This window comes from Macaca thibetana, chromosome 8 (assembly GCF_024542745.1).
Source record: "Macaca thibetana thibetana isolate TM-01 chromosome 8, ASM2454274v1, whole genome shotgun sequence".
NCBI classification, from domain to species: domain Eukaryota; kingdom Metazoa; phylum Chordata; class Mammalia; order Primates; family Cercopithecidae; genus Macaca; species Macaca thibetana.
This window is the reverse complement of record NC_065585.1, coordinates 124,087,927-124,106,329: the sequence shown is the minus strand read 5'-3', so window position 1 is coordinate 124,106,329 and position 18,403 is coordinate 124,087,927. Positions and strand designations below refer to the sequence as shown.

Below are 18,403 nucleotides of genomic sequence, written 5' to 3'. Positions count from 1 at the left end.
GCCACAGGAAACTGATATACACCCTTAATGGATTGCTTAATATGTGCTACACATTATAAAAAACCTGGTACAACAAATATTAGTTACCAAAAAGATGTTTCCATTTCTAAGCAAATAGGTCTTTTGCATTTTAAGTAAGTGTAATTAAATATATTCAATCTCCATTTTGCAGGTCAGATCTAAAACATGGTGCTCTATTCTTGTTAGGATTTGAAGCCCCTTGCTTGATGTCTCTGTAAGGGAGTTCCCCATCTGAAAATGTAAGATTAAAATTCTCAGCTCCTTCAGGGTTAAAGGGATAACGTAAAAGAGGATAACAATGGGCTACCCCTTAATGATTCAGAGTCTTAGAGCAAAAGCAGCCCTTGACGAGTACTTACAGCCAACCCCCCTTTTTCTAAGGATGAGAAGGCAAAGGCTCTCAAGGGTGAGGTGCTTGCCATGAGAAAGCCACGAGACTCCAGGTACCTGGATTCTGGCTCAGAGCCCTCTGAACAGCTCTGTGCTGCCTACAACTCACTCACACTCTGGTTTCCTCCTCTCCTAATGGGTGAGTTTTCACTGGTCAATGCAAACACTCGGTTACCTTTAGGGCTAATGGCAAAATACAGGCTTAGGGCACAGATTGGTTCAACTGAAAAGACTCAAGCCTAGACCTGATGGAGTGAAAAATGACAAAACAAAAACCCCTGAAGTCCTGAGTTGATGATGAGCCAGTACTTGCTCAGAACCAGATGTACGCCAGCACAAAGAGGGAGACTTAGGTGATTGTAAACATCAATTCTTCCAACATTTGTTAGCCAGAAGAAAGAGTAGAAGGATTAGCCTGGAACCCAACCTAGGTAATAAAAGTCAATCCGAAATATTATGTTAATGAGACTGGGTCAGGACTGCCATTTTCCACATTTAAGAGACAGTGTGACAGACAAAGTGTGTGATAAAACTCATCATCCACCAGAAATAGCAGGCTACTTCCTTAATCTTACGAAAGGTATTTACAACAGCCCTACAACAGACATTACACTTATTGGGGAAATGTTAAAACTTCTCCTTTTGTGATCTGTATTATAAGGATACCCACTACCATCACTTTTCTTAAACTCTGTACTCAAGATTTGAGCCTATGCAATAAGGCAAGGAAGATAAATTTAAAAATATAAGGATTAGAAAAGACAAAATAAAAATGTCATTATTTACTGATGTGTCTATTTTCTGTGTGTAGAAAATAGGAAAAATCCGAAATCCAGAAGAAAACACATATAAAATATCAGAATTTGTAAGAGTTTAACAAGGTTGTTAGATGTAAAATGCAATGTGGAAAAATCAATTATATTTTAATATAAGCACAAAGAGTTAGAAAATGAAATGTTAAAAAAGATACCGTTTACTATGTCATCAAAAATATAAAGTATCTAGAAACGAATTTAATGCAAGATATATAAAATGTAACTATGAAAATGATGTAACTTCACTGAGTTCTCTAAAAGTAACTCACATGTATATATAGGTTTTAGTCTCAACAAATGAAAAAAGATCAAATTGGATATAATCATCCACCATATCTTCTCATTCAAACACTGGTTTTTTGCAATGTAGAGATATTTCGATGTGTTATACAGTCATGTGTTACTTAACAATGGGGATACATTCTGAGAAACACACTCTTAGGTGATTTAATCATGCAAACATCATATATTGTACTGACGCAAACCTAGGTAATAGAGCCTACTATACACCTAGGCTACATGGTGTAGCCTATTTCTCCTAGGATGTAAACCTATAAAGCATGTTACTGTATTGAATGCAATTATGACACAATGGTAAGTATTTGTGTATCTAAACCTATTTAAAAATAGAAAAGGCACAGGGAAAGTATAGTATTATAATCTTATGGGATCACCATCATATATGCGGTCCATCACGGACCCAGATATCATTATGTGGTGCATGGCTGTATAAGAATTCTGATCAGATGGGTGCAATATAGGCTCTGATGGTGGACCAGGATTATCCAAAATTTAAATAAACATCAAATAATCATTTGAATTTCCATACTCAGTACTGTGTTAACTGCGAAAAACAAAAGGACTTTAAATTCTTTCATTTTATAGTGAGTATAAAGAAAAGTCTGGTGGAATCTAAGGTCTAAAGTGGCAATATATATAAAACTTCAAAAAAATCTGAGATTCTACCCAGTCAATACATCCAGAATGAAATGGTCCAAACCAACAGATATACAGTTCCAATTCATCCTTGCATTGTAGTAATTTAAAATTTCTGTCTCAGTTTTTATCCATTTCCATAGCTCCTTGTTAGAGCTACCTTTAAATGTAGGTAGAATACACAGCTTCCTTTATGGGGATATTTATCAAGACTTCCTTTCAAAATTCTCCATTAGCCTCAAAAGAGCAAACATCCAAGTATCAATGGCTAATTTGTTGTAGCGCAGACACTATGTGTCCTAGAATCCATTACCAAAATAAAACTACTTCCAGGAGGAGGTAACATAAATGAACCATGATGCAATTTTAACACTGCAACTTCATTTACCTGAGTCAAAAGCAAGATTTGGGGCAATCAATTCTGATCATGCAGAAAAGAAATGAGAGAGCTTTTAAGGAGACTGATAGGGAGTACACAGTGCTACCATTCGCCAGCTGGGCGTATTCGGGTATCCTGGAAAGTACACAGTTAATGGTAGCAGAGTGCTAGAGGAAAATGGAAAAGACGCTAGAGACAAGCATCACGTGCTTGACTATTTAAGGTGGGTACTAGATCCTGCTGTTAAGACAGGTTTGAAAGACTATTGATCATGGCACTTGCTCACAACCTGACTCACGCTGCTGACGGACTACTCTCTCTGAGACCCTAGTGAAATACAGTAAACTCATCAAAGCAGGAGTGATGTTTTGTCCTCTTATAGACCTTGTGATACAATAAAGCTCTTTGAACCCAATACTGAATATTGGCACTTGGTGAATTAAAACTTAAGAAGAAGTATCTGAGTTCTGGAGATACAAAAACAAACAAAACTACTTTTAATTGGAGCTAGCACTTTTTTTAGTGTTAAAAGTTGGTTGTTGACAATACGAAGTGCTTTCAAGGATGTGGAGCAACTGGAGCTCACATACATTGCTGGTAGAATCGAAATTGATATAACCAATCTGTGAAACTGTTCATCAGTGTGTTCTAAAGATAAACCTAGGCCTACGCTATGACCCAGTAGGTCAACAACAGACATGTCCACCAGAAAGCATGTACAAGGATATTCAGAAACTTTATCCCCAATAGCCAAAAACTGGATAAACTAAATTATCCATCAACAGTAGAATGGATAAATTATATTATATTAATACAATACTTCACAGCAACAAAAGAAGAACAAATCATTTCTATATGCAGCAATACAGATCAATCTCAGAGACACAATGAAAGAAGTCACACATAAAGGAAGACATACTCTGTGATGCTATTTGTATGAAGTTTAAGAGCAGGCAAAAGTAATCCAAGACGTTTGGTCAGATTAGAGGGCCAAATAGTGGTGCACTTTGGGGCAGGGGATGTTAAATGGAAGGGACCGTAGATTGGGGGCCTTTTTTTTTTGGTTCTAGAAGTGTTCTACATCTTGATTTGTGTGGTGATTAAACAGATATATTCATATGTAAAACTCTGTTGAACTGTATACTTAAGATTTGTGTACTTTATGTAAGTTATACCTCAATTAGAAAGGTAACAAAGAAAAAGCGTTGGCTGTTTCCCAAGGTTTAGTATTTGTTTTAATCATTTTAATTATGGGAAGCCAATTTTCTTTAAGCATATTTTTGCTGTTGGCTATAATCTGAATGCTTGAACACTTGAAAGGATCATTTAACCAATCCAATAAAGAATTGTATTCTCCCCCTACAAAGGTACAGAAGCTATTCCAACTGTCTCAACAGTCCACTCCTCATTAACACCTAAAAGGAGCCGTAACCTAATCCAGACAGAAACGGAGAGCAAGAGGTAATGAGGACAGGGACAGAAATGAGTGGTACCTCTGACTCCATGGCTGCAGGGTTTCCAAGGTGTTCAGGGCAGTGGCTCACGCTGGGAGGGTTCTTCTAATTTAAGAAGACATGTACAGGCCGGGCCTGGTGGCTCACGCCTGTAATCCCAGCACTTTGGGAGGCCGAGGCGGGCAGATCATGAGGTCAGGAGCTCGAGACCAGCCCGGCCAACGTGGTGAAACCCCATCTCTACTAAACACACAAAAATTAGCCAAGTGTGGTGGTGGGCACCCGTAATCCCAGCTACTTGGGAGGCTGAAGTACAAGAATCAAGCTGAGGCTTGAACCCAGGAGGCAGAGGTTGCAGTGAACTGAGATCACACCATTGCATTCCAGCCAGACTGGGCAAGAGCGAGACCCCGTCTCAAAAAAGGAAAAAAGGGAAAACAAACAAACAAACAAACAAAAGTACAGAGATGCCTCTGATTTTTATTTATTTATGTGATTTGATTTTTTTTTTTTTTCTTGGTGACAGGGTCTTGCTCTGTCACCCAGGCAGAAGTGCAGTGGCACAATCACTGCAGCCTCAACCTCCCAGACTCAGGTGATCTCCTGCCTCAGCCTCCCAAGTAACTGGTACCAAAGATGTGTGCCACCACGCCTGGCTATTTTTGTATTTTTTGTAGAGATAGGGTTTTGCTATATTGCCCAGGCTGGTCTCAAACTCCTAGGCTGAAGCAACCTGCCCGCCACAACCTCCCAAAGCACCGGGATTACAGGTCTCTGATTTTTGAAGCTCCATATCCGACATGCCTAAGACATGCATCTGACAAACCTGCTATCCTACAGGAGCTAGTCCCTACCTCAACACCTATGACTAAGGGAGTCCTAGAATTCTAGAGTGGGGGGCACCTGAGAATTGTTACTGACTTCAGCCTGCTGCCTATCTGGTCAAAGTCCAGAAAACAATTAAGAGTAGCCAAAAACCCAAAAAAACAGAACCAGGGGAAGAGTCACTGTCAGCCGCCATTCTTTCTCCCCAGCTAATACGGCCAATACGGCATTTATGCTAAAAGGGAACTACACATATTTTAAGTTAATGACTAAAGCAGAAGGGGTTTTTGAAAGTAACTCTGGATGAAAATTACCAATATCTGAAAAAAATTATATTGGAAAGTCACAGAAAAAGACATTACTTTCAGCTTTCCCAGCCAAAGCCCACTGAAAAATGGCCTCAGCTATTTTCGCCACTGACTTTTCAGAGCTTTAAAGCAAATCTACAGTCCCTCAGCAAAATGGGAACAGAAACCTCTGCCCTCTTTGCTATCAGACAAGGGCTACCTGGAAAGCTAATGTATGACATGCCTGAATTTCCTAAAAGAAGTTACTGTAAGTTTTCTTTAGGGCCTACAAAGATAAGATGGATTTATTTCAAATTATTTGGATTAAAACTGCCTGCCTCATTTTCACCAAGTAAGTCATTACAATATTTCTGAGGGGTTCCCACATCAATGGAACATGCCAATCACTTCCTATTTTCAATGGCTAGAAAACATCAGCCACCATCAAGTGTTTTTCTCATATTGAAAACAGCAAAATCTGCCCGTCAACCAGAAAAACATTGGCAGCAACAACAAAAATATTTACATACTTCCCCTAAAATAATAATCGTGTTTTCATACGCTTTTTAAATTTTTAGAGTTCCATCTCCCCAACCCGTAACATCAGAGCCACTTCCCCAGAAGATTTACTTGTTTAACTACCTATCAAACTCATCTGCCTAGATGAAACGAATGAAAACGTTGAAATTCATGCCATTAATGTTCACCCTTCCTTGTCATTCTTCATGGATATTCAGTGAAAGAACAGCAGTATTGTAGGCTTAACACTGATTCTAAGAGAAAAATTACAGTAATTTTCAGAACAGCTTAACATGAGAAATCGAGAAAGCAAAAAGCAACAGGACCCAAGAGTCTCTTCAGATAAACTAGCCTTACCTATGGTCAAGGCTCAAATATCTATGAAGGGAAAGGCTTTCTTGGCCAGCAAATAAATCACTTTCTGTGTACATACTACTGACACAGAAGTTTTTATTCAGCAACTACAATAAATTATTCTAGTAGTTCAAACTAATTCTATTTACCCAACTGCAAATAAAATTATTTTTTCCTTTGGGTGGGTAACGTTGCAAGGCACGATTCCCATGCTAAAGGTGGAAATTGGATAGCAAACGCTAATGGCATTTCACAGCACTATTAAATGTTTGCACACTTAATGTGTATTATCTGGGTTCACAGATAATTCACAGTAAGATTTTTCATGAACGTCCACAAAACACAAAGGAGACTATTTTTCACTCTGTTCCAGTGAAGATAAATAAGCCATAATGAGAAATAATTGAGTACTTTCTCCAGAAAATTGCTGCAGTCCCAAAAATCCTAAAAATCATATTTGAAAAGCAAGAAGACAGTATGAGGGATTCAGAATCAAAATTATACTTGTTACAACTGGTGGAAATGATACTAAATGACAAATACACAGGGGACAAAGGATGAAATGAACTGGAAGTGGGTTTTTCACCTCCCGCCGGCAGATCATTTAAAAGGATACACTCCCATGGCTGTAGCATTCGGAGGTTTTACTTTGATCTCAAGACATGAAAAAGATGAAGTCAGCTTGGGTCATCCTCTCCTCATCCAGCTATACCCTGCAAATTAGCCCTTACCCACTTCTTCATTCAAACATCAACTGACTGTCTTAGCAACTAGAATGTTGAATAAGCACAACTGCTGGAACGTGATCAAATCATCTTGTTCTCCCTCTGCCCCTTTAAAAAATCAGCAGTGGGTGGGTGGCCTTCCTCGGCTCTGGATGAAAACCTTGGCAGGTGCCAGGACCTTTCTGTTCACTCTTAGGTAACTAACAGTCACTTAAAGTCATAAAATATTCCTTTTTTTTTTTTTTTTTTGGACATGAAGTCCATCTCAGTTGCCCAGGCTGGAGTGCAGTGATGCAATCTCTGCTCACTGTAACCTCTGCCTCCCGGGTTGAAGCCATTCTCCTACCTCAGCCTTCCATGTAGCTGGGATTATGGGTGTGTGTCACCACATCCAGCTAATTTTTGTATTTTTTGTAGATACAGGTTTCACCATGTTGGCTAGGCTGGTTTCGAACTTCTGACCTCAAGTGCTCTGCCCGCCTCGGTCTCCCAAACCAATCTCTTTTAATAATCAATACTGCAAACCTAATTTAAGAGTTCCATCTCTCCTTCCAGGGATAGGCTAGTTTCGGAAAGGGGATGTATCAGGCTTCTCTCTTTACAACTGCTATCTCCCTCAAGGTGTTGGGGATAAAGCAGGAAGAAGAAAAGGAGTAAGAGTCCTTAACAGGTCTGGTTCCATCATAAGCTGGCAATCCATTCTTTGGGCCTAGCAGATACTTATTTTAATTTTTAGAGAAAAAGTCTCTGTTACCCAGGCTTGACTGTGGTGGTGCTATGATAGCTCACTGCACCCTTAAATTCCTGAGCTCAAGCGATCCTCCCACCACAGTCTCCAGATAAGCTGGGAATACAAGCGTACCATCCTGCCTGGCTGGTATTGTACAGATGGCATCTTGCAATGCTGTCCAGGCTGGTTGGTCTTAGACTCCTGACCTCAAGTAATTCTCCAGCCCTGACCTCCCAAAGTACTGGAATTACAGGCCCAAGCCACCGTGCCCAGCTGGCAGATGTTTAAAGTTGATTATCTCTTGTATGAACTGCTCTAGGGGGGACTTGGAGACTCTCAGCCCTGGAAACCAACTCTCCCGCAGGTCCCCTGGACCTAGCAAATGCAACCTAGTGCCAGTGGTCTCTTGCAACAACTTCCACAGCCTCTTGGAATCTGGCATCCATTTCCAGCCTCTTACTCATAGGGTTCCTCCATGCAGCCCAATGTATCAGACAGAACCAAAAAGCTATGATGCTCTTTTACATGAGGCTCACCTATCATGCAGGGACAATAAATACATAGCCTCATTTTGCTCAACAAATGCTGGCAGGGCAGGTGGATACTAACAGGGCAGCCACACATATGGTGTGGAACTGGCACCAAAGCCACAGCTGGCCCACCTCTCGCTGCTTGAGGTTCAGGAGTCTGACCCTGGCCGTGCCCTCCAGCCCTATGCACCACCGAACTGTGCTTCAAGGAGTCCCACGACCATCCCACAGGTTTGAGATAAGATGGCAGACTGTCTAAAATATCTTAAAATCCTCTCTCTGGTCAGGTGTGGTGGCTCACCCCTGTAATCCCAGCACTTTGGGAGGCCAAAACGGGCAGCTCATGAGGTCAGGAGATTAAGACCACCCTGGCCAACATGGTGAAACCCTGTCTCTACTAAAAACCCAAAAATTAGCTAGGCATGGTGGCGGGCGCCTGTAATCCCACCTAGTCAGGAGGCTGAGGCAGGAGACTCTCTTAAACCTGGGAGGTGGAGGTTGCAATGAGCTGAGATTGCGCCATTGCACTCCAGCCTGGCAACAGAATGAGACTCCGTCTCAAAAAAAAAAAAAAAAAAAAAAAAAAAAAATCCTCTCCATAATCTGACCATTTTAGAGCTGTGGAGCAGTTTTCAAAACTGCCTTGTCTGCCAACTCACACATTTATTGAATTTGGATCCCTAGTGCAAAATGCAATTTTAAAATTCCATTACACCTCGCCTCTATAACCAGAGTATCTGAAGAGGCTGAACATAGTGGTTTTATTTTTTCCAGTAATTGCTACCACTAGCTGAACTCTGGTTGTCCCCTTCCCCCCGGGGAAGTTAGCAACCTTAATTCTCAGTCCATCCCAGAACATTTTAGTTCATTTTTTGGGTTATGAAAATAGTCCGGTATATACAGCACAAACTATTAAGTATTCTTGCCTAAAAATAAACTGAAGCTGAATCTAGTCAAGTTTCTAAATCTACCTACTAGCTTGCAGGTAATACCAGAGATAGAGAAACACATTAAATAGACAAGAGAAACACATTAAATAGACATCCTTCGGAAGTCATCAGTTAAGTGGGTAAAACTTTCCATAGGACAAATAATCCTGCTTCTCCATCAAATCAACGTCAGAAAAGCAACTGTTAAAACAAAACAAAACAAAAAGCAACCTTTGAAACAACTGTGATAACTTGAATACTGACTGGGTATTCTAGGATATTAAGAAATTTTGTTAGAAGTAGTAATAGTATAATGACTTATCAAAAAAAGTTTTTATCTGTTAGAAGTATAAACAAAAGTATTGACATGTGAAACAGTAGAATGGCTTGGATTTACTTTAAAATATTCCCCTAATATTTTTCAATAAACAAAATAAAAGTTGGGGAGGGTTAGATGAAGTAAGATTGGGAAAATGTTAGTAACTGCTGAAGTTGAGTGATAGGTTCATCAGAATTCATTGTAGTGTACTTTTCTAACTATTGAGAGATTTAAATAATGAAGAGCCTTCTTTTTAAAAAAAAGGTCCACATTTCAATCTTATGCCCAATTCTAAGTTCCCCTCCTTTCTGCAGAGCAGGCCAAGCAGGTGGTCTAATGGCTCAGACAGGAAGACATACGTGGGCCGAGAGACCGGGGCGGGTGCTGTCTGCTCGCCACACCCCATCCCTGTTCTCTGTGCATGCTCCTCTGATCACAGAGCCCAGAAAGGCTGGAGACAATGTTTCCCTCAGTAGTAAGTAGTCATTTTCTTTGTTGCTATCCCTACACTTTTTTTTCTTTTTTTTTTTTTTTTTTCTTGAGATGGAGTCTTGCTCTATTGTCCAGGCTGGAGTGCAGTGGTGTGATCTCAGCTCAGTGCAACCTCCACCTCCTGGGTTCATGAGATTCTCCTGCCTCAGCCTCCCTAAGAGCTGGAATTACAGGCGCACCTCCACACCCGACTAATTTTTATATTTTTAGTAGAGATGGGGTTTCATTATGTTGCCCAGACTGGTCTCAAAGTCCTGACCTCAGGTGATCCGCTCACCTCAGCCTCTCAGAGTGCTAGGATTACAAGCTTGAGCCACTGCACTCGGCCTATTCCCCATCTTTCATATGAACCTGTCACAGTGGTGCTAAGATTACTGTCACCTCCTCAGTGGTCACCACAGATGATATGGATGGAGACCCCTATCAAGTCTTACTGGCAGGGACCTCAGTCCCCTCCTCTGGGCACTAATGATCTCTCATTAGATCTGACCACATCATCCAGCAGACCCCCTCTGGCAGCCCCATGCTATACCACTTTGATATGAGAGTCTTTCTACCCCACCTGCTGATGGCCCCATCAGTCTTAACTCTGTAGGCCAGAGCCAATATTGGGCCTGCTTGTGAGTGTGGTCCTACTAGTGTATCTCTCAGAGATCATGAATTTGAGGAGGCTGACTTGTTTCCTCTGCAGTTGGTGATACTGCCACACCTTACTGCTCTCTATCAGTACTGGGGCAGCTCGGCAAGAGCAATCAGTAGTCATCCAATAAAAAAGCACACAGCTCGCTTACTCCCCTCTTAGACACCCCGCAAATGATACGAGCAACCCTCTTGCCTCCACACCCACCTCAGAAGCATGGAAACATCCAAACCCCATTAGACTCTTTACTCCCCTTTGGGAAGGAGAGAGAGGGGTAACATGTACTTATTCACAAAGAAAGAGTCCATTTTCTCCTCTATCCCAGGTCTCTTCTTATCTGTCATTAATCAAAGTCTGACCAATCAGTGCCCTTTCTTGCACCTAGAAATAGACTGAGAGTTGTAGTTGGCCTTGGAGAATTCATAATTTTGTTCTCAACACGATACTAGCTCTACTGTTGGGACTGAGGCATGTGGCATAAGAAAATCTCAATTAGTAGCCAGGCACAGTGGCTCAGGCCTGTAATCCCAGTGCTTTGGGAGGCTAAGGCAGGAGGGCTGCTTGAGACCAGGGGTTTGAGACCAGCCTAGACAACAAAGCCCAACCCCAACTCTGAAAAAAAAAAAAAAAAGCCGAGTATGGTGGCGCACATCTGTAGTCCTAGCTACCCAGCTACCCAGGAGGCTGAAGTGAGAGGATTTCTTGAGCCTAGGAGCTCAAGGTTATAGTGATCTGTAATTGTATTACTGCACTCCAGCCTCAGTGACGGCAAGACCCTGTCTCAAAAAAAAAATTAAAAATAAACAAGAAAGGAAAATTTTAATTAGCAACTCCAACTATCCTGTTGCATCTAGTAGGTATCAGGTTAGCATGCCAGACAACGAAAACATAAGGGTGGATAAGACACGCTTCCACTGGGTTTAAAATAACAAGGTATGGGTTTCGGTCCAGGCCTTGCTGCTTTCCAGCCGTCTGACTTGAGTAACAAGCTGCAGCAACTTTGCAGTTAAGACTGTGTCTTTAACTGTAAAATTAGATTGGCGGCTGAGATGCCTCCCAGGTCCCCGAGAGCACTCACAGCCAATGGCCGAGCCAAACTATTGGCATCACATCACATGAGACATTAGGCCAGCCCTCTGCCACAGTTAATTCAAAGGAAAAATAAAGAGCTGGTTGGCATGCGGGATAACTGGATCCCATAGGTGTGGCCACACTGACTGGAGCAATGGAAAAAATTACGCCAGTGCCGCAGCCTGCTTTCACTCAGCAGATGGGCTGGAACATGTTCCAGATCAGCTCCAACCTTCATGGTCCAGGTGCAGGTGGCACCGCAGGTCGTCCCTCAAGTGTAAGGCAACACGTTGGCTATCGATGATGCCATCTTCAAATTCTATCCCCCTAGCTATTCACTATGCCACTTGCAATTCAAATACAAAATTTATCACCATTTCTAGCATTATCACTCTCAAAAGTCCAGCCCTATTATGTGAGCTAGGCCAGCACAAAGTCAAGGGAGAGGACTTTAGGATGGCGCACTGGAGTGACCATTTGTCATGCTCTGGGACTTTGTGTACATCCTTCCTATACTTAGGAGTGAGCCACCTGTGACCCTGCTGCCTGGAGGAAGAAAACATTTATTTTCCTATAGCCTCTCTTGCATGCGGAGTCAATCATCATCTGTTGACTTTAAGAGAGAAATACTAACTTTTATTTAAGCAACTGCATTTGGGGGTAGCTTAGCCTGTACTTTAATACACAAGCAACATGATTAGATTCTGATCTGCAAGAATGCAGATCCTACCATCCCTGTATTCGCTGTGAACTTACATTTGTGTGTGTGTTAGATACTACTCAAAACTATGCTACACACCTTCCTCTAGGCCTACACCACCAAGTTCCTTAAAAAGGCACTGACTCAAGGTATCTCTATTTTCTCTCTCCTGATTCCTCAGTCTGACTCAGTCTGATTTCTGACATCCACCTCTACCACTCCACTCAAACTGTCCCTCTGATGGTCACCCCTGATTTCCATGTTGCCGAATCCCAACATTTTTGAATCTTCATCCCATCTGATATCAAGATCACGTCGACCCTGCAAACCACCCTCTCCTTCCTTATTCTGTACTTTCTCTTGGGGGTCTTGCTACATTGACCAGGCTGGTCTCAAACTCCTAGCCTCAAGTGATCCTCCTGCCTCACATCCTTAAGTGCTGAGAATCCAGTAATGAGTCACAGCGCCCTGACTCAATCAGGAAGTTTTAACACCAAAAACATTTATGTAAAAATGAACCTGAGCCTATCCACCACACCCAGTCCAGAGTGATAACTGTCAACCATGAAAGTGCCGTACTCAAAATCCTGTGACGGTTTCCCACATCTTTTAGGAGAAATTCCAAAATCCTTAGCACAGACTAAAAGGCCCACTTTGATTTGGCCCCAGCTCCAAATTCAGCTCACATCACTTTCCTCTGTTCCCACTCCCTCCATGTCCTCTACACTGCTGAAAGCCTCACTGGCATCTTTTCAGTTCTTTAAATGAACCAACTTCTTGGCTGAAAGGGTCTGCAGCACACGTGCTGTTTCTTCTAGAAAGCTCAGGCTAATTGGTTTTCACTACGGGTCTCAGCCAACACCTCCAAAGGGGCACATTCTCTAAAACCTTTCCCCTGGTGTAAATTAAGTCAGTGTTCTAAGTCTCTTTCATAATTCATTTTACTTTTCCTCTGTAGCTCTTACAATAATATGTAATTATATATAGATGTAGATTTAAGTAGAGATAGAGATGGACACATAGGTATTTGTCTCTACCATACTGTAGATCCTCAATCAAGGGCAGGGATTATGCCTATTTAGTTCACAGCAGTGTCCTCAGCTTCTAGCATGTTCGACACTGAATCAACAAAAAGTTAAAGGATGAATACTAATAGCATATAACATGATTTTAACTGAAAAACAGTTATGGTATTTGCCTACCCTATTTTCCCATAGGAAAACCTTGATATGAATAGATAATACTACCATACGTATTGCAGTCATGGAAAAACTTGGATTGCACAGGAATTACAGAAAGTAACAGTAATACCACACTAAGTCTCCCACTGAGAACAATTACAAAAGCTGGATGAAGAAGGAAGGGAAAGGACAGAAAGGAGGAGGAGGAAGAGAAGGAGGAATAGCTGCTGTTTGCTGTTTGCAGACTTTGGTCTTCAATCAAGGCACGCAACACTTGAGGGGCGAAGGAAAACACCCTGAGGGGAGACCGTCCTTTGCACTGCTTGCTCTTTTCAGAGCAGTCACTGATTTCTGGCCAGGCCACATTGGCCAACCAGACAGCTGCAACCCAAAGCCTGGAGATGAAAAACGAAATCTAGGACTCCCAATGCAGCCAGAACACGAGGCACAAAGATTCGAGAGGAAAGACAGCTTCAGAAAAATGAACCAAACATTCTTTCCAGCCTTTGCACTCCAAAGCTTTGAGTTGTAAAAGGACAAGAAAATAAACAGAAAGCTTCTGCTAAGAGGCTAAAAAGCTAAGCTGGCTTTATGACCGTGCCACTCAACTCAGGAGTTGACATTTAGGGCCGACTATGGACAGAGTCCTGGTAAATACTGCAGGCTTTCTGCTGAGACTCTCCATGGCTTATACCTTAGAAATAAACTGAATGAAAACGGACTAACTTGAAATTTCACTCCAATTATCATCATTGTTGATTCAATCTAGATGAACATCTTTATCCTACTGCCAACAGAAAACAATGGATCTTCCCTGGAGGAGTATAGCAGCATCTAGAGAGCCTAAAAATGTTCACATAGAGTATGAGGCACTTAATAAAAAATTACAAAGCATGACAGAAAACAAGATCAAATGACCAAAACCAAGATAAAAAACTGATAATACATAGACTCACTGGTAATCTAGGTATTTTATTCATCAAAATAGAATTTTACTATAACTACAATTACTACATTCAAAAAATATGTTAAAGATAGAGAATCTTACCAGATACCTAGGCTCTATAAAAAGAGGAAAACTGAAATACAATCATTGAAATTAAAAACTCAATAGATAAGTTTAAAAGGGTAGACACAGAAAAGTTTTATTGGAGTAAAACAGGTGTTAGTAGAAGAAAAGCTAATCAGAAGCACAGAGAGAAAAACAAAAGAATTGAAAATACAAGAAACAGCTTAAGTCACATTTAAGACATGAAGAAGTAATATACTATTATTCCAAAAGGAAAAGAGAACCATGAGAAAGAATCAATAGCTTCAGAGACAGCCACCAAGAGTTTTCCAAAACTGGTGAAAGATATCAAGCCAGAGATCCAACAAGCTCCATGAACCACAATTAGGAGAAATATAAATAAAATATACCTAAGAGCCATCACAGTAAAACTGTGAAAATCAAATATAAAATCTTAAAAGCAGCTGGGATTGGGGAGGAATAGGAGAGCAGGTAATACTGCAAGATATAAATAGCATATTCAGGCCTGACTCATAGTTTCATACTTAATTATGAAATTTTGATATCCCCTCTCACCCACTTTGCTATTAGTAAAACTAAAGATAAGGTTCAAATAATGTCCTCTTAAAGTCCCCAAATTAAAATGTTGTATTAATTTGTGGCAGAATTGTGCAACATATTAATTGTGAAATACACATTTTGTTTTGTTTTAAAAACCTGTCACTCAGGAGGCTTAGGCAGGAGAATCGCTTGAACCAGGGAGTCGGAGGTTGCAGTGAGCCGAGATCACGCCACTGCACTCCAGCCTGGCAACAGAGTGAGACTCTGTCTTAAAAAAAACAAACAAACAAACAAAAAAAAACCTGGCACTTACTGTATAAAAATACTTTAATTGAAGTCTGGGCTTCTCTAACTCCTGGAATGAACATGTAAAATACATCAGCTACTGAGTATCAATAATATATTAATACATACTCATAATTTCACTTTCTGGGGACCCAAGGCTCATAAAGCAGGGAATAAAAATGGATTATCTTGATATGGTTAGATTGGTCTCTTAACATGTAGACAGAAAGCTGCTGTTGTAGATATTTTTAAATGGTGAGCTCAGTATAATTTCAAAGGATTAACAAATTTATTCTCACTTTCTCAATTTAGAAAATTATTCATCTTCGTTAACAGGAAAAGAATTCAGATGCAAAAGCTTACAATTTTTCTTAAAGATGATCAACTACCAGCCCAGGCTCTATTTCAGCTATCTCTGTTACCCACATGAGTCCTAGAGCTGCTGGAGCAAAAAAATATACAATATATAATATCTATATACATATAGATAGATATTATATATATATATAAATACAAATCAGCTTGCAGATAGTAATGTCCTGTAACTTGGCCCTTTCTTAGGAGGGTCATGGCTATAACTAGGCACTGCAAGTGACTATATTCCTCCATTCATTGGGATTTTAAATACTATGCTGGTGAATGCAGCATACTAGAAGAATATGATTAAAGTTTTCACAGATAATTCAAATACACCAATAGACAAACCTTATGAGGAAAAAAAAAAGCAGCACTTCTAATGAAAGACTACTTAGATAATATAAAACTTATAATATACATTAGCAAAACTGTATAGGGCAGGTTGAGGAATATAACTTTTATTGCCTATTTGCCCTCAAAGTCCTGATATTTTTATTTAAAGAGCCTGAGAGCCCCTAGTAAAACCAACATTTTCTGTATTTCAGGTGTGAAGAAAATCGTCTGGCTTCAGGAGTGATACACATGACTAAGAGCTGGTCAATTGAGTATTCAATCCACCCCGTCAAAGAGATTGGTTTAGAGATAGACACATGACCCAGTCAAGGCCAGTGAGAGTCAATCTTGGGATCTGCTGGAAAGACATAGAGAGGCATGCTCACTCTTCAGCTTGACTTAAATTTAGAGATGCTGTAGCCTTTTTTTTTTACCGTTAACTAAAAAGGAAGCCACCATAAAGAGCAAAGCCAAGGCATCTGAGTCCCTGGATTAAGGCATCCTAGAAATCAGTAGCCCCTGTGTATGTATATAAGCCCACAGATTCTCTTATTTGCTACAGCCAGTATGAACTGGGGTTGCTCTCACTTGTAGTAAAAAGAGCACCAAATAACAGGCTCACTTGGAGAAAGACAGCCATTTCAACAGGTCCCATTTTGAGGTACCTCAAATAATTTTTCAGCTGGAAGTCTCAGTAAATGGAATGGGCTAATAGCCAAATTAGACCCCGAGGGCAACCACTGACATGGACACATACACTGAAGAAAAAAGTTACTTTTCTTTTTACACTTTAAATACATGCAATTTTTATTTGTCAATCATACCTTAGTAAAGCTAAGGGGAAATACAACATCTTTGTACATTGTGTATCGAAAAACATAAATCAATACCTTTTAAAAAAAAAATCCATTATTCTCTTAAATCACATAGAAGACAAAAAGTAGAGTTCCAAGCCATTGTTAAAACAACGCTAGCTTCTATAATTGTCTGTGTATTTATCTACACTGATATTACTTTTTTTTTTATACATCTTTGACTTATTCTCTAGTATCCTTTCATTTCAGCCCTCAGAAGTCCCTTTGGATTTCTTGTAGGACAGGTCTAGTGGTAACAAACTCCCTCAGCTTATGTTTATCTGGGAATGTCTTCAGAAGAAAAAATCCTAAGCTGCATTGGATCTAATGCAAAATTATGCCCTATATATAGTATCAGATCAACTTCCAGCATTAAAAGTATAATTATTTGATCCCATTCTAACTGACACTCTCAAAATGTGTTAGGCTACCAAATCTCAGTATTTTCTACTAATAAGCAAGTATAATTCACAAGAACATAGCTGCAGAGAAGTACATACAATTTTTGTTAACATCATCAACCATTACTTACTCTGATAGCAAGCCTTGCTCAGGATTATGCTCATTTTCAGACATTCAGTTTCAGCTTAAACTCCTCATTCTTCCTGTCACTGCTACCTTGAAGCAGCCACAAAGCCTGCACATTGGGGTTAGAACCGCCAATGAAAAAATAATGATTGCTCTGCAGTAACTAAGCAACTAGAATAATATTTCAAAGGCTTCCAAAATCTGTTGGCCACCTACTCACACTTTGGGTTTGAGAGAACTCAGACCAATGAGGCTGAATACTGACAGCCATCACTCTACACACCCTGCAGCCTCTGCGGCATGTTTCTGTTGATCAGTTGAGATTGAGTAACACATAAGTACAAACTGGGCCACACCTAATAGTCTGCTACATTTGTAGACTCAGCCCAAGTGTTTCTTAAAAATACTCCAATTAAAGGCAAAACTAAAGTGAAAAAGTAAGTAGTAAAGAGGCCATTTCTGTGATCCACCCAGCCTTGTGACTTTTGAAACATCACCTACCTCTGCTGTTTCTTCATCTGCAGAAGATAATAGTCAAACTAAACGATCATGTCCCAGAGCTAACATTTGAGAAATCTTGTGATAAAAGCTTAGAATCATGTGGTCCCAGGCAATGTTATTGGTATTCTGTAATTAAGTTATGGAGCCAGTTAATATTACTCATACTGGGCCTTTGCAAGTCTTTGGTGATTTTCATATTAGAATGTCAAACTGGGCTGAAATAATTTTTTTTGACACAGTAAAGCTTATCTTGGAATCTGAAGAGAAAGTTTAGGCTAATGGTCAACCTTGGATTAATATTTACTTTACTAATGTTAGCTTTGTACCACACGGTGATATCCTATTTCCTCCAGGGTATTGTTTATGCCATTATAAAATTCTGGCTAATGCCACTAAATTCTAGACAAAAAGTATTGCTAATAAATGCAATTGACTACTCAGAAATCAAAAGTATAATCTAAATATACTTAATGATGATGAATGCAGGGATCCTCTGACTAGCTATGATTTTGTTTTCTTTCACAGTGTGTCCTAGAATAACTACTGACAGCTGCAGTGCAAGGCTGATAGCAGTATAAGGTAACCTTAAAGCATCAGTTATAAGGCATCTCTTTATGATTTTTCTCCTAACGGAATTAAGGGCTTGCCATCCAGTTCAACAGCAAAGAAGATGTTCTG

The 18,403-nt window shown here is 40.2% G+C and overlaps 1 protein-coding gene across 13 annotated transcripts in view; it reads right to left on the bottom strand.

The window, feature by feature from the left end:
* CSGALNACT1 (chondroitin sulfate N-acetylgalactosaminyltransferase 1) overlaps window positions 1-18,403 on the bottom strand; it is a 360,764-nt gene that overhangs the window by 164,325 nt on the left and 178,036 nt on the right. The window lies entirely within an intron of this gene.